Source organism: Miscanthus floridulus, chromosome 5 (assembly GCF_019320115.1).
Source record: "Miscanthus floridulus cultivar M001 chromosome 5, ASM1932011v1, whole genome shotgun sequence".
In the NCBI taxonomy this organism is placed as follows: Eukaryota; Viridiplantae; Streptophyta; class Magnoliopsida; order Poales; family Poaceae; genus Miscanthus; species Miscanthus floridulus.
The window spans coordinates 68,694,722-68,711,164 of NC_089584.1; the positions used below are offsets into that span (position 1 = coordinate 68,694,722).

Genomic DNA, 16,443 nt, shown 5'->3' on the forward strand with positions numbered 1-16,443 from the left:
ACTCGTACAGCCAAGACACGTCACTGATGACACCTCAGTAATGACTCGTACAGTCAAGAAGCGTCACTGATGACACCTCGGCAGTGACTCGTTCAGCCAAGACGTGTCACTAATGACAATTTACAAAAACAAAAAAAAAAAGAAAAATCTCTACCATGGTCCTGTGGGGGCTGTTCGGTATGCTGCAGCAGCAGCTTTGGCTGCAGATTTTTCTCACATTACACATGTTCATCCATTTCAGCAATCAAATCATTTACAACTTTAGATACAACTTATGTACAAAGTATGGGCACAAGGAGCCACAGCCAAGATCTCTATCAGTACATGAGCAGTGGCCTCGAAGTTTTCTAACAGTACATGAGCTAACTGTTCTAATGGTTTTTTCCTGATACAAAATACTTATTGTATTAAAAAGCATTCACCTTATTGATGCCACTTTGGAACATAGTACTTTGATAATTGCAGCATGGTGCCTTCCTGATCTGTTTTTGTGAATCTTTCATTGTTCTTTTTATGCAGCACCAGAAATTGTCCTGTAGGCACACAATTTCAGTCATATTTCAGCTGTTAATATGCAACCCAAGGTGCCAACCAGAGAAACAATGGAGACATGAGATCTATAAAATTAAAATAAAACTAAAGATATGAGACAGTTAATCATCATTTTTTTAACAGCATATGCAGTTTGAAAAGGATAGTTCCACCTTCCTCTTACAGAGATCAGAGTATACAGCATATGTATTTTTTATTATTATCAGATTTGGCATAAAAGTACTTTTATACAGTTATGCATCAGATTGACCACACATGAGACTTATCCTGAATAAAAATTCAGTTACAATCTAAATGAAACTGAAAGTGTCAAAGTGAAACACTGTGCCAGTAAATGTGGAAGTTTAACCAAAGCTATGTTCATGAAAGGTAAGTGCAATTAGTTAATTGACCAGCAACTAAGTACGTGATATTTTGTCTTTTGCCAAAATAGGTGCATCAAACATGATTGAGACAGTGTGTGGAATGAAAAGTAGGAGAGCATGTTCACTTGGATAATCGGTTCAGTTCACTAGTAGAGTGAGAAAACATACTGATGTGACAGAAATAGGAAAGGAATTAACAAACCTTTTGGGCTACACTAAACACATAAAGCTGAACGATTTAACTTCAGAATAACCAGGGTTGGTACCCAATCATATCCTTCTTGTGTCCAAACATATCCGAGGCCAAATAAAAAAATAAGTACCCATCTATCCTCTGCCGTAGTAAGAAGCAAGACAAATCTTCTAAAAATCTGCACTTTGACTTGCATTTGTTGTATTATTATTACTATTATCAAGCCCCTGACACTTAGCTTATATAACCAGCACACATATAACCAATAATCGAGACGAGTCTTCCTTTTTTTCACTTCCCCTGTAAGCTACATTGATTGCGTAGAGAACGATTCTAATTCCTCAAAAAAGGAAAAAAATCGGATTTGTGGTAACTTGCATTCAATTAACTAGTACTAGGCATTACTTACAGGGTCTTTACTGATTGTTGCTACCTTAACTTACATAGCTCGATTAAACACTTTTCTTTGCAGAGAAGTGATCATATACTGGTATACATTATTACTAATATGATAACGGCAAAATAAACAGACTCAAGCCTTATTGACAATTCAACTGCTTTTAAGGATTTTGTAGGACATCTTCCTTGCAGGACATGAATTTTGCAGAATTTGCAGGGCATGACAAGGCATATCAGTAACTCACCAGGCACTAGTTGTAGGAGTCACCTTCTTTAGTCTGCATACTGCATAGAGAACATTATCGAACAAATTTAGATCAATGAACTACTATTAAGAGGTGGATATCTTCTATAATGTAGACCTATTCTATTAGGTAAAACAGCCAGATCCCAGATTCACACAGTTCCCAACTCTACAGTGGTCATGGGCTTACCATTAGTAGATTGTGCAACCACCAATGCACAAGTGACAGAATAGAACACAATGCTGAAGTCTGTAGGATAACATGTAACACAAGCATTGTATATCATAGTCAGTACAATCAACCAATTATTTAGAAGTGACCATTTAGCTAACTTATAGAGTAACCACATGTGCTATCTGTTTTCAGCTAACTGATAGAGTGACCAATCATGTGCCTAAATCGTACTCAAAAGTCAGAACAGCTAACATTAGGGACCAAGTAACAGTTTCAGCCATGTTAACTAATATGAAAAACATTCTTCTAAGTTCAATAAATGATGAATACATGAATAATAAAAAATTGCATAGTATGTAGACTTGTAGCCAATATCAGACATCCCAATTCTGTTTAAGCAATCACATATAGTAGCAGGTATTCATTGCAGAAAGCAAGGGAAATACATAACGGCTTGCTATTCAGTTCAGCTAACGTAGCACTTGGCACTTGCTATTCAGATTTGGAAAGACACTAACCTGACAGGTAGTCTTCAATACCAAATCTAGTACAACTGCACCATTAACAAGAGCTCTATTAAATCATATGAAAACAAAAGAGACTAGGCCATTAAGTATGTGACAGTCCGACTGAAACTAACCTTATAACCTTAACACGATTCAATTGGCTCATGCCCTCATATCAGTAGACAAGCCAATCCCCTCGACGAGATGATATCCTGCAAAGAGAAGAGATGAAAATAATGGTGTGTATTCAACTAATGTAGTAATAGAAGTTCAGTTATCTCTTACAGAAAATTAGAACAATCTCCGAATGTACAGAAACACTATTGTTCTAGGGACTTAAGGAAATACAAGGGGATTAAATAGTCCCTTAATGTTGTCTGACCAGGACATGTAAACTGGTCTTGGGGGCTGTAATATGTCTGTTGCCACGGCCCACAACAACCGACCTTAGATATGATGTACTAATATAAATAGAATACAATATACACCTCAAGCTGTAGCTTTCAGCTGCACCTAAACAATCAATCCAGCGCATTTTAGTGACCTCATTTTGAGTTGGATCAGATACAACATTGGTGTTTAAATTGAGCACTAAAATAAAAGATTTGGTGCAAGAAAAAACATCAGGTCGATATAAATGCTACGTAACATAAATGCATGGTATACAATTTCCAAGTTAAACTAAGTTAACATGGGGAATGTGATTTTACATGATAGAGTAAATCAGCAGCAGTAGCAGGCAAACAACAATCTTCTCTTATTTCAATGTAGTTGCAGTTGCACATAGAGTAGTGCTAGTGGAGTAAGTACTATTATTGTTCTATTCTATAAATGGCACACGGAAAGAATGCCATGAATGCATAAACTTTGATGTAGTCTCCCTGCAACAGAAAATAGAAGGTTTCCACTTTACAGAAAAATTAACACTATAAGTCATAGAGGAAATCAATTCTCTAAAAAGTATTATAACTGGCAGCATACCTTAAAACATTTGACATTATATATTGGTGATGCTGAGAATAAAAAATGTGACAGAACAGTTAATTTTGCTACAATTACATAAATCAGTTACTGAGATATCATTACAATTCTACAACATTAACTGAAACTTTCAGTACATCCCTTTAATAGGAAGCCACATATTAAAACTGCATTGCCACAAATCTAAGTACAGTTGTAACGCCTTTAAAAAATTTAACATGATCAGATAAAAATCATATGGATGCCTAAGGCTATCAGGCTTCGATGGATGCTTGATTTTTTAGACAAACCCAGATCCATGGGGATTCCAAGTCCTAGAAGGAAGACGAAAGGGGAGAAGTGTTAGGGTTTGCGGTACCTAGGTAGTGACGAATCAGGCCGCCATTAGAGGAGCAGCCCTGGATCCTAACGGCCTCACATGCGCGGATGCGCCACGGATCCCATTGACCTTGCACGAGCGGCCATGGATCCAGCCCCCCTCCCCCCCCCCAGCCGCTGACTATGTTGCGCCACTGCCGCCACGGACGCCGAACCCTAGTGCCACCGCCACCGGAGGGGAAACAACCCAAGGGAAAAAGTGAGGGCGGGGGAGCCGCTGCTGCGTCGTCACCAGGCTAGGGCCTCCATAGCTCCCCACTGCTTGCAGATCGAAGAGGAATGAGATGGGGAGGGTCCGTATCGGGAGAGGAGAGGAGGAACAGAGGAGGGAGACAGAGAGATGGGAGCCCACAAGCTTCGGGTGTCTGGTGACGGGCGCGGACGCGAGTCTTCAACTAGGGCCTTGTTTAGATGGTGGTTAGAAATCAGTATTGGACACTGTAGCACTTTCGTTTGTATTTGACAATTATTATCCAATCATGGCCTAACTAGGCTCAAAAGATTCGTCTCGTAATTTACAATCAAATTGTGTAATTAGTTATTTTTTTATCTACATTTAATACTCTATGCATGTGTCCAAAGATTTGATGTGATGGAGAGAGAGTGAAAAAACTTGCAATCTAAACAAGGCCTAGGTTTCATACAAATTTCGGGTCCGGGCAGCTCTTATGTGACGTGTCTTGCGTACCAGCGTCAATATGTCAGATACCATGGATTAAGGTGACGCAGTTTGATGAGACACGTCACTCATCTGCATATGCTTTGCCTGGGAGAAACGTATCAGCGACTCGTTGTGACTATGCACGTCTCAAATCTCACACTAGTGACGTGTTTTCTTTCTAGGTCACTGATTTAGGTGTCACCTTTGTTGATTTCTGGCATAGTGAAACATCAATTTATGTACCGCTACTATTTGGAAATTATTATCGGTAATGATAGGATGCGGGCGTCCGTTCCGCTGAAAGGTTCTAAATGGCTAGAGGAGGGTGAATATCCTATAAAAATTTTATACAACAACACTTAAATAATTAAGTGACGAAGAAACGAGTGTTGCGCTAGCCTACTAAAAATACAAGCCACCTATCCACAATTCTAGTTGTTATAATCACTATATCACACAAAGGCTAAGTCACTACTCTCTAAGTTAGTGAGCTTTCAAAGACTAACTAAAGAACCTCACTAACTAAACTAACAAACTCTCAAAACTAGCTACACTAAAGGGCTTGGCTAGACACATATAAGAAATTAAATGCAAGAGAGGTAGTGAGGATTATACCGCCGTGGGAACTGACAATCAATCAATCACAATGAATATTTCGAAGACAAGATGACACAATAATTTTTCCTCTGAGGTTCACTTGCTTGCCAGCAAGCTACGTCCCCGTTGTAGCGATTCACCCCTTGGAGGTTCACGCGCTAATAGGCATCACATGCCTAACCCGCAACCGGGTGCCACACAACCAACACAAGATGTGGATCCACAAGCTATGAGCAATCCACTAGAGTAACTTTTGTCTCTCCACCGGGGAAAAGTCAAGAACCCCTCACAATCACCACGATAGGAGCCGGAGACAAACACCACCCTTCGCTCGATGATCTTCGCTGCACTAAGCTATCTAGGTGGCGATAACCACCAAGAGTAACAAGTGAATCCCACAGCAAAACACAATCACCAAGTGCCTCTAGATGCAATCAATCAAAGCAATGCACTTGGATGCTCTCCAATCTCACCAAATGATGAATGAATCAAGCAAGATGAGTGAGAGAGGAATGGCTAGTATCACTAGGATGTATTCTCAATAGAAATGGCCAAGAGAGTGAGCTCAAGCCTGCTACCACAAATTTATAGCCCCCAAAAAGAAATGGAGCCGTTGGGCTCAAGGTGGGGTTGCCTGCGCGGTCACCTGATGCGCTGGTCGGGGCGACCGGATGCACCCAAGTCAGCGTTCGGTCAACTGGATGCAGCCATGTGTCACACCTTTGAATATCAGCCATGCGATTCCAACGGCTAGCAGCCACCCCCTCGCGCGTTAAGTGGCGACCGGACGTGCCCGAGGGACGACCGGATACACTAGCACAGCATCCGCTCGCCCACGCGCCCACACCCCTGAGCCACCGACCTGACACACTGATGGCTGACCGGACTCACTACCAACGCGGAGTTCTGTCACTTCCACTAAGCATCTAGAGAGAGATTTTTGTGACCTGACGCGTCCGGACAGGGGTGACCTAACGCGCTCAGCGTCCGATCCTCTCTAGTCAACCTCTCGAGTGCCACGTCAGCATTACCGGACGTGGGAATAGAGTTCCCCACGCGTCAGGTCCTTCCTCCTCGCCAGCGTCCAGTCATAAGACCGAGACTGTGCTTCACTATGCAGCGATGACTAGACGCGGGGTCAGGGTCCGGTCCAGTGTCTGGTCCCTAGAGACACCTCCTCCACTTTCAAACTTTGCCACCCTTGCTCAAATATGCTAACCACCAAGTGTATCACCATTGTGCATGTGTGTAAGCATTTTTCACAAGCATTTTCAAGGGTGTTAGCACTCACTAGAATCTAAATGCATATGCAATAAGTTAGAACATCTAGTGACACTTTGATAACTTCATTTCACGACGAGTTTTATCCCTCTTAATAGTATGGCTATCTATCCTAAATGTGATCACACCCACTAAGTGTCTTGATCACCAAAACAAAAAGCTCCTATCAATTATACCTTTGCCTTGAGCCTTTTTATTTTTCTCTTTCTTCTTTTCCAAGTCCGAAGCTTGATCATCATCACATGTATAACACCATCACCATGAACTTCAATTGCTCCATCACTTGGCTTGGACCAACCTATCTCAATTTCACACTTAGAGCATAGGGTTAGTCCAAGTGGGTTTCATCAATTCACCAAAACCAAACTGGAGCTTTCAATCTCCCCCTTTTTGGTAATTTATGACAAGCCTTTTACAAAGATATGAATTAAAATCATTTTGAATTCATGTTGCTTGCCCAAGCATTTTTACCATGTGTAAAGGATTTGGACAAGTTTCATGAACCTAAATTGGTAGCATTGGCTCCCCCTACATATGTGCTAAGGGTTTGGATTGAAGCTTGCACATATGCATGAATTAGAGTTGTGGGAGAGTAATGTCTACCAAATGATGCTAAGGTATAAGAGATGGACCTTTGAAGCGTGATACCAATCGAAGTGCACCAAATATACCATCCTTAGCACCATTGTTAGTTAGATACCACTTGCAAATACAAAGAACTAGATATAAACTAGCATGTGAAAACAAATGCAAGTCACATCTAACTATCATCCTATGCATACTAGTTTTCATTTCATCATTCAATCCTACAACTAGTATGCACCACACAAGCAAGTATTTGCAATTTAAACTTGACAAATGAAAGCAAGCATATGTGAATACATATTCAAATGCATCATTCAAGTTCATGAGCTTGCTCCCCCTACTTGTGTGCTCAAATTTTAATCAATCCCCTTACTTTGTCATATCTCTCCCCCTATGTCAAAGTTCTCCCCTTTGTCTCATCTTTGTACTAACTTCTCCCCTTTATCATCAATGACCACAAAAGGTGAGCTCAATTTTAGATAGGTTAGGGTGAAAGTAAGGATCATTTTTCCCAAATTTGGTTCAATCTAGATCATTTACCAAAGAAATTTAACTTGGTTTGATCCAGCGACAAGCTTTTTCACACCTCATAGTAAGGGTTATCTTGACAATATTGAGTTAAACCCTTTTAGCTCATTTTCTATATTAAACACTAGGTTCACAAGCCCACAAACATGTCGTATGCTACCACTAGATCAAGTCCATCCCATAAGCAATAGTGGTACCATACAAGCATCAAATTCATTTAATTTTCTTGAATGAGCCTATAAAACATGAGGAATGACTAGATGCATGCCAATCAACTTTTACCTTGAATTGCTCGAAGGAGAGGCATGTCATATAAGTGGGGATGCATCAACATGTATTTGAGAAATCCAATATGTTTAACTCATTCCTTAGCTTGCAAAACCTCTTCTCATCAAGTGACTTGGTGAATATGTCAGCAAGTTGATCTTCGGTGCCAACACTCTCAAATGAAATGTCCCTTTTTTGTTGATGATCTTTTATGAAATGGTGGTAGACATCAATGTGCTTTGTGCTTGCATGTTGAACCAGATTATTGGTTAGCTTGATTGCACTCTCATTGTCACATAGCAATGGCACTTTCTTGAACTTGATTCCAAAGTCATTCAAGATGGCCTTCATCCAAAGAATTTGTGCACAACAACTATCGGCGGATATGTATTCGGCTTCGGCGATTGAAAGTGCAACACTATTTTGCTTCTTTGATGACCAAAAAATAAGTGATCTTCCCAATAGTTAACATGTGCTCGATGTGCTCTTTCTTTCCACTTTGCATCCCACATAATCGGAGTTCGAATATCCAACTAATTCAAACTTTGCTCCTTTGGAATATCACAAACCAACATTTTGTGTATGATTCAAGTACCTCAATATTCTCTTTGTGGCCTTCAAATAACTTTTTTCTTGGTGAGGCTTGAAATCTTGCACACATGCACACACTAAACATGACATCCGACCTTGATGTGGTCACATAGAGTAGGCTTTCAATCATAGACCAATACAACTTTTGATCCACCATGTTGCCACTTGCATCACTATCCAAACTGCATTTGTTCCCATGGGTGCACTAATTGGCTTTGCTTCATCCATACCAAACTTCTTGAGCATGTCTTTGATGTACTTGCCTTGACTCACAAATGTATCATTCTTCATTTGCTTGATTTGAAGACTAAGGAAGTAACTCAACTCTCCTATCATGGATATCTCAAACTCTTTTGCCATCATCTTTTTAAACTCTTCACAAAAGTCTTGATTGGTTGATTCAAAGATAATGCCATCCACATAGATTTGCAATACAAATAAGTCATTTCCAATCTTCTTGGTGAAAAGAGTGATATCAACCTTTCCCACCTTGAACCTTTAGAGAGTAGGTAATCCATCAATCTCTGACACCATGCTCTAGGTGCTTGCTTCAAACCATACAATGCCTTTTTTAGCTTGTACACACGGTTGGGCTTCTAGTCATCTTCAAAACCGGATGGTTGCTCAACATAAACCAACTCATTGATGTAGCCATTTAAGAAAGCACTCTTTGTGCTACCAATCTTGCTTTATTCCTTACAACTATCCCATCTTGATCTTGCTTGTTTCTAAAGACCTATTTGGTTCCAATCATATTATGGTTCTTTGGTTTTTCAACTAACTCCCATACTTGATTTCTTGTGAAGTTGTTCAATTCTTCATGTATAGCATTTACCCAATCAACATCCTTCAATGCTTTTTCTACCTTCTTTAGTTCTATGGATGACACAAATGAGAAGCGCTCACAAAATGGTGTCAATCTTAATCTTGTTTTTACACCTCTAGAAATATCTCCAATTATTGTGTCCAGTGGATGATCTCTTGCAATGTTGGTTGGTTGGAGTATTGGAACTTGATTGCATGCACTTACTTGATCATTCAGTTGAGATGATGAACTAGCCACTTGATCTTGCACATTATCATGAGAGTCACTTGTACGTGCTTGATTTATATCATATTGCACATTTGAGTTAGAGAGCACTTGCACTTGACCATCTTCTTCATCTATCACTTGTCTAGGTCTTAAGTCACCAACATCCATGTTCTTCATAGCATTTGACAATTGAATTCCTCTAACATCATTAAGATTCTCATCTTCATCTTGGTAACCCTTGGTTTCATCAAATTCCATATCATGAACTTCCTCAAGAGTACCACTTGCCAAATTCCAAACTCTATGTGCCTTGCTGGTGGTTGAGTATCCAAGCAAGAATCCTTCATCATATTTCTTGTCAAACTTGCTCAATCTAGTGCCTTTCTTCAATATATAGCATTTGCAACCAAAAACCCAAAAATATGCAATGTTTGGCTTTCTATTATTCAAGAGCTCATATGGTGTCTTCTCTATAATTGGGTGACAATAGAGACAGTTGCTACAATAGCAAGCCGTGTTGATTGCTTCGGCTTAAAAGGATTGACTCACATTGTACTCACTAAGCATAGGCCTTGCCATATCAATAAGTGTTCTATTCTTTCTCTCAACAAGGCCATTTGATTGTGGAGTGTACTTGCTAAGAATTGATGTCTAATATCAAATTCATCACATAAATCATCAATTCTAGTGTTCTTAAACTCACTACCATTGTCACTTCTAACTCTCTTGATGGTTATTTCAAACTCATTGTGTATGCCCTTGACAAATGACTTGAAAGTTGCAAACACATCACTTTTGTCCACTAGAAAGAATGCCCATGTGTATCTAGTGTAGTCATCCACTATCACAAAGCCATATTTGTTTCCATCGATGCTAGTGTATTGTGTAGGTCCAAACAAATCCATGTGCAACAACTCAAATGTCTTGCTAGTACTCATCATGCTTTTCTTAGGATGGGTGTTTCAAACTTGTTTTCCGGCTTTACAAGAGCTACAAAGCTTATCCTTCTCAAACACCACATCTTTCTAGCCTCTAACTAGATCATGCTTAACCATTCTATTCAATTGTTTTATTCCAACATGACCAAGCCTTCTATGCCATAACCAACCCATACTAGACTTAGTGAACAAGCATGTTGACAATTGAGCTTCATTAGCATTAAAATCAACCAAGTATAGATTCTCATATCTAAAGTCTTTGAAGATCAAATTAGAGCCATCTACACTTATGATCTCTACATCATCTACTCCAGATATGTACTTAAATCCAAGACCACACAATTGAGCCACGAATAGCAAATTGAAGTTCAAGCTCTCTACTAGCAACACATTGGATATGCTCAAGTCATTAGATATTGCAATCTTACCAAACCCATTTACCTTGCCTTTGCCAATGTCACCAAATGTGATACTATCAAACCTATTGCTATCATTGGTGTTGATTGAATTGAACATTATTGCATCACTGGTCATGTGTTGAATCCACCCACTATCAAGAACCCAATGCCTTTCTCTGGCTTTGTAATTAACCTATAAAATAATATCAATTCTTTTTAGGTACCCAAACTTGCTTGGGTCCTTGAAGGTTAGTGACCAAGATTTTTGGCACCCAAATGGCTTTCTTCTTTGAGCCTACAATTGGTGTACCAACAAACTTAGCCTTCACTCCATTAACACCCTTAGTAAGTAAATAACAAGAATCAAACTTAATTGAGGATACATTTGGTTGCTTATTCTTGTTCTTACAATATTGCTCTACATGTCCAACTTGCTTGCATCTATTGCAAAACCAACAATTGTTCTTCACAAAACTAGTCTTGTGAGGAGCAAATGTTGCCTTACCTTTCTTGGGGGTATAGCCTAATCCCTCTTTGTTGATAGAAAATCTTTGGCTACCCAAGCACTTTAGCAAGCGGGCCTCACCACCATAGGCATTACCTAAGGCATGAGTGAGCTCATTGACCTCCTTATTTAAGGTCTCATTCTCAACCATAAGTGAGGCATCACAAGTGAAACCATCACTCATAGGTGAAGTATTAGTGCTAGATGAGCTACAAGAAGGGTTAGCGGGAGCAACAACAATAGGCTTATAGAAAGATTCATCAATGATATCACATGTCAAGCCTACATCACATGTTATAAGAACCCTCTCATTTTGCTCAACAAGAGTGGAATGAGCTTTTTCAAGCCTCTTGTGAGCTTTGCCAAGCTTCTCATGGGCTTCCTCTAGCCTCTCATGAGATACATTGAGCTCATCAAAGGGTTTCTTAAAGTCTTTTAGTTCCTTACGCAAGTCTTTGCATTCCCTTCTCTTGATGTCAAAGTGAGTGCTATTGATATTTCTTAACAACTATTAGAGGATTCCGCAAGCGTACAGAACTATCGCGTAGCACTTCGCTTGGTGAGTACCGAGTGTCGAATTTATATTTTCCCACAGGAAGGTGGAAGGCTATAATTTATATTTGGACTAGGATTTTCTAAGGCAAGGTTGAGGTTGATTGTAACACCCTAGGTGTTAGGCTTGCATAATTTGACTTGCATTGCATGAGCATAAGCATCAAGCATTCATATATAAGCTTTTACATGTGAAACAGATGATTGAAACATATGAACCATGCTTTGTTATTTTATGTTTCCTTTGTGTATGCTTATGATCATGTGTGAATAAGTGTAAGTGGTTGATGTTAGTCACTAAAACACCTTAGCTACACTTAGGATGACTAATGGAACATTGTTCATGTAGACCACTTTGTCTAATTAAGCTCCTAAGTGATGATATGCATGTTGACCTGGGAAGTAAAATATGTAACCAATATATGAAATGCTTGTGTGACCTTAAAAATACCTTAAACATGTTTAGAATAGCATAAGGAACAACTTTGGTATTCATGACAGGGGCTAGTTTGGTCACTAAGTCCTAGTTGTAGTATAAGTCATCATTTGAAAGTGTTATGTTTGACCTAGTTTGAACTATGTCATAGAGTCTTTGCATGGCAAAGCACCCTTAAGCAAAGTTGTAGTATTTGAGTAGAGCAACAACTTTTATTTTTGGGTCATGAGCTAATTCAGTGCATAACTTGGTCTTTTTGAGCTAAAAATTAGAAAAACATAATTTTTAACACTTAGAAATTTTTCTAAGTCCTTTCGGATTTACAGTTTGATTGGCCTGACTTTGGGATGATTTTACTCCTTGTTCATTGAGAATTAGGCCATAATCTTTTAAGATAAATTGTAGATAGTATATAGGGCTACAATTGTTGTTAAGATTATTTGCGCTAATGAGCTATGGATTAGGAGTATGAACGTCGTCAACATGCGCTGTCAGGCTGGTATCGCGGACACTGATGGCTTGATCGCCTGGCCTTCAGTGGCCGACTAGCGTAGGGTTTTGCCACCATGTGGAGGCCGTGCGTCGCCAACGGCCTAGCCAATCTGGCCATGTCGGGCCTCAGCGCGCCTTCTCCCGCCCTAGTGCTCGCCCGTGACCCAGCGCGCTCTCATTTCCCTTCTGGATTCCTTCTTCGCTCTCGCCTCTGTCCGCAGCAGCCGCCGCAGTGCTGAGCTCGCCACCATCGCCATTGCTGGCCCCCAGCTTGCACCGCATCACTTCTCCGCCACCACAGCAGCTTCATCATGATCCCACCATCTCACCGCGCCCGCATTGCTCGATAGCCGCGCATGGTAAGGCCTTTGTGCTGTGTTTGGCCTCGCCGGTGTTTCACCGCCATGTCCCGTCACCGTGGCTGGGCTGTCTCCGACCACCACGGGTCACGCTAGTAGGTGCGCTAGCATCGCCGTAGACTGTAGAAGCTTGGCCAAACCCTCGATTGAGCTATCTCGGCCAGCTCTGGTGCCTCGCCGTCGACCTGCTCCGTCGCACCGCCATGAATGTTGTCGTCGTCGTTCGCTCTGGCAATAGGTCCTACTAGCTAGCTCAGTGGGTGCGGGATGTCATGGGGATTACTGTAGTACCGGCGCCGTCGCTGGAGAAGCTCGCCGTTGGCGAACTCCGGCTATCCCGCGCCGTTGCTCGTCGCTGACACGTGGGCCCATCTGATTCGTGGACCCCTGCTGTCAGCGGCTTAGTTTGAAAAGCTAGTTCATTTATTTTCAAGTTTGCATGCAACTTTGAAAAAAGTATAATTGGAGTTCTAGAGGTCCAATTCATGTGAACCAAATTTTGTTATAATCCTTATGAAGTGTAGTGTTTTGTAAAAATATGAAATGTACAGTTTCTGGTATTTTTTGGTGATTAAAATGTATTTAAATAAGTGTTTTTTGAATGTTAGTAAACTTGTAAATTAGATATCTTGAGCTAGAAAAATGATAAAATTGTGATTCGAATTTTGTTGGTCTTGTGTTGACATGCTCAAGCTAGAAAAAATATTAAACTTGCAATAAACTTGATTGAGATATGATATTTCTATTTATCTATTAATAAATGGTATTTTCTAAGGAAAATTATAGGGATAACAACATGTAACATATTGTCATGCAAATTTTTGTACAGTAGTATGGCACTAATATGAAGCTAGAAAAAATATAGAATATGTTGTTTGACACTTTTCTATAGGGTTGACTATTTTTGCTAAAATAACCCTTGCTAGCTTGTCATTTTTGCATAGGATGTTATACATGTCCAAATGGTATGAAATTTTCACAGTAGCCTATTGTGAGCACTAGGAAGCTACTGTAATTTTATGAGAATTTATTGTGCACAATTTGTGTATGTTTGTTATTCCCCTAATTATTTAATTAATTTAATAAAGGCATTTAAGTAATTAAATTGTGATTGACCATGATGTTTTCTATGGTGCTTATGATGCATAGTAACTGTTAATGTCCATAGTAAGACTTAGAAGCAATTGGTTGTATGTAACTAATTAATTGTTACTTTGTAATTCCAATAGATGGTTGCATGTATAGTTTCAGTTGAGTGGATGATTTCATGTAGATAATGATCTTTGCTGTAAAACTTGTTAATAACAAAGTTGTATTTAACTTACTAATCTACCTTGTGTTAACTTTTCATGGTTATAGGCCTTAGGGTTTAAGAGTTTTGGTTGTTGGAAGTTTGCTGTCCAAAATGTTTACTTTCTGGACAGATTTGATTAATCAAATTGTTTGACCTAAATAACTGTTGAATCACCTTAAGAGAATTGAAAGAAAGTTGTAGACAATTTCATAATCTTTCTAGAATGTCCACAATCATACTATTTATATGTATATAGCTTTGGTTATGGTTAAAACAAATAGCTATTATTTTATAGTTCGGTAAATGAATTGCAGAAGTGTTTGCTTAAGTAATAGAGAAAATATATGCACCTACTCAGTAGAATAGGATGCACTTGTTATTACTTTAACACCATGCTATTGAAAATACTTACAAGGAAGCATTCATCACTTCTTATATTATACGTGTCGTCATACGTGCATTCGCAATATCTTATTCCATGATTATGCATATAGGATCGACAGAGGAGATAATGTTGTTGGAATTCAACGAAGAAGGGGAAAGGGATCAGTAGGAGAATCCTCAAGCCATAGCTTCCGAAGAAGAGGAGTAGACTCTAGAAGAGCTCCCTAAGTGCCAAGATCACCGCCCACCTCCTTTCTCAAAGGCAAGCCATAGAGCATTCTAAGTCTCCTAGTGTTTTACAAAATACTACTTGAGTCCTTTACGATTAATGCATTAGGTTATAAGAGTTGACTGGAAACACTTGATGCATGGAACTATCATGTCTAGATATATACACCTTTAACCCTGTGTAGGTCTAGGATTGAATATATGCTTAGCCATGCTTAGACCGGTAGAAGTCGGGTGATTTCCTATCACCTGCGAGATATAGGTGGATACCAAAGTACGGTTGGCTATATTTGCTATCGTGGAAAAGAACCATGGGGTAATGTAAATGGAGGCCAGGCGGAGTCCATGTGTAGGTTGACTCATGTGATTCCGTTTGTGCTGATTAAGGACTGTACCATTGTCAGCGCTTCTGACAAGATTGAACGCATGCCTATCACTTAGCTAGCCGGATAACTCATTCCGACCATGAAGCCAAGTAGCTTAACTCAAGCTGAGCCCCACTCTATCAAAGTGTGCACTCTGGATGGTAGTAAGGATGTGCAGGGAGCTAGGCATGAGCCCAAGGGTAGGGTAGTCCTGATCATCATGGCAGCTGGTTGTCCCTGATTGTGCGGCACTGGGTGAACCCGCGAAATATGTACTTGAGTTATACCAAAGGTGACCTAAGGTGACCGTTGATCTGGTCTGCCTAGGTTTGTGTTAGGAATAAATTCCCAGCTGGTTGAAATCAATTCGAATCACCGTCTCTCCTGGATAGTGAGAAACTTGGCTAGTCCCAACATCGTAGTAATTGTGTTATGGAATGTGATGGTTTGGATAAACATGAAATTACTACACCGGCTATGGTTACTATTGTATGCTCTTAAAATGATATACCACATGTTTGGTATAGGATAGTTGCTAATCTAGAGATGAATAGCAATAATTAACTTGATGACCAAAGTATAATTGTATAATTGAGTTAATCATTTTTTATGCAAAATGTTGTCAAGCTACCTCTACTTATAAAGCCTTGCATAATCCTTGGAGTTAATTTATTTCTGGTTTATGATGAGTAAGTCTAGCTGAGTACCTTCTCATGATCAAGGTTTTATTCCCATTGTTATAGATGGTACCATCTATCACGGCTATTGCAAGAATTGCTTGTATCCCACCGTGGATGAGGAGTGAGCCTTGGGCAGGCATCTTTAATAATCTTTCTATATGCTTTTGTGGATGGTGATCATGTGTTGGCACTATATTTGAACTATGTTGGAAATGGTACTTTTGAACTTTACTTTGCTCCCGCTACTATCTATCAAACTTATTTTGTAATAACTCTATTTAGTACTCTAAGAAATGAACTGTATCTGTGAACTTTATGTAACGTGTGACATGTATTTTGAATCATGTATGATCTTGGTTGTATGTGGATCATTTATCGAGACCCATCGTGGTATTCGATGGACTACTGAGTTTATATGGGCTCAAGTATGACAGTGCGACCACTTACAGGCTGCCATTGTACTTGTGCTCCTATAA

General features: G+C 39.7%; 1 long non-coding RNA gene across 1 annotated transcript; it reads right to left on the bottom strand.

The window, feature by feature from the left end:
- Positions 1-235: 235 nt before the first annotated feature.
- Positions 236-1,805, bottom strand: LOC136452298 (uncharacterized). The gene is made up of 2 exons (XR_010758799.1): positions 1,120-1,805; positions 236-533 (listed from the first exon to the last, which is right to left on the bottom strand). It is a non-coding gene; the product is annotated as an uncharacterized lncRNA (long non-coding RNA).
- Positions 1,806-16,443: the final 14,638 nt, after the last annotated feature.